A 1,528-nucleotide genomic window follows, 5' to 3' on the forward strand; every position below is an offset into this window, starting at 1 on the left:
GGTTGCGATCCATTGCCGGACATGGAAAAAAGACAAAAGACAAAAAAAAAAAAAAAGAAAGGTAGAGGAAAAGTTGAGTATATTAAGTAGAGACACAAAAAATACTAAAAATACCCAAATAAACTTCTATAGATAAATATTTTAACTAATAACAGATTGTATACTTCAGAAGAATTTATTAATAAACTGGAAGACATGCAATTCAAAATGAAACACAGAAAAAAAAATTTTTAAATGTATAAAACATCAGGTATCATGGGACAATGTCCAGCAGCCTAAATATATGTGTAATTGAAGTCCCTGAATGAGAGAAGGAGCAGATAAAATGTTTGAAAAAATAATGGTTAAATCATTTTCAAATTTGGCAAAAAATTAGAAACCTACAGATCCAAGAAGCTCAATTAACTCCAAGCATAAGAAACATGAGCGAAACTATAGCAAGTTACATCATAATCTAACTATTTAAAACCAAAGATAAGGAGAAAAAGTTTAAAGCAGCCAAAGAAAAAAAATTAAATATACATTATGCCTCGGTCAATTTTCCTTTTTCAAAAGAATCCAATGATAAGTTATGTTTAGAAAATTTGTTAACAAAATTTATCAAGACAAATGGAAAGAATCATATCATTATTTCAACAGTCACTGAAAATACGTTGCTAAAAACACAAAATCTATTTCTCATAAAATTCTTTGTAAACTAAGAAGAGAGAGTCCCTGAACATGATAAAAAATACTAAGTTTATGACAACTGATGAAGTAAAGTGATACATGGCACGAATATGAGGATGTCACCTCTCACCTAATTAATATAGAAGTTCAATGAGAATAATGTCATAACCCTAAGAGGTTTTTAATGTTTGTTTTGAGCCAGTTTTCTTACTCTAACTTCACCTTGTATCTAAATCTGCAAATTAGATTAAATTTTACAATTGAATCTGTTAGGCATCAAGGTAGGAAATACTGTCATGTGTGAATAATAACTTTATTTCTTTTCAAATCATGGATACCTTAGGCTGTTCTTTGGCAACTGTATTGATTGGAATGTCCAGAATAAAGTGAACTAATAGCAAAAATAAATATGTAGTAAAGAATTTGGTCTTGCCCAAACTGAGGTCTGGCCTTTGTCCCTGGCACCTGGGAGATAAACTCTAAACCCTTGGAATTTCCTGATTAATAGGAATCTTTGTTATTCGTGGTGAACTCCTTGTTCCACACATTATAGTTTAAGCTAATGAGCTGATTCATGGCGGGCCCCTTGGGTCACATGATATAAGCCTGACCTCTGGGGTGGGGAAACTAAACACTGTGATTGACAACATGGACAATCAATCAATCATGCCTATGTAATGAAACTCCCATAAAAACTCTGGACACCAAAGCTTGAATCATCTTTCTAGGTTGGCAATGCTCCGTGTTTATTGTCACACATGGAAATAACTTGTTCTGAGGATTACAGAAGTGTTTCATTTAGAATCCTCCCATACTCTTCCCTATGAGTCTCTTCCTTTGGCTGGTTTTTCTTCTTCTT

The sequence above is a fragment of the Galeopterus variegatus genome, unplaced genomic scaffold (genome assembly GCF_000696425.1).
Source record: "Galeopterus variegatus unplaced genomic scaffold, G_variegatus-3.0.2 Scaffold637, whole genome shotgun sequence".
Taxonomy (NCBI): domain Eukaryota; kingdom Metazoa; phylum Chordata; class Mammalia; order Dermoptera; family Cynocephalidae; genus Galeopterus; species Galeopterus variegatus.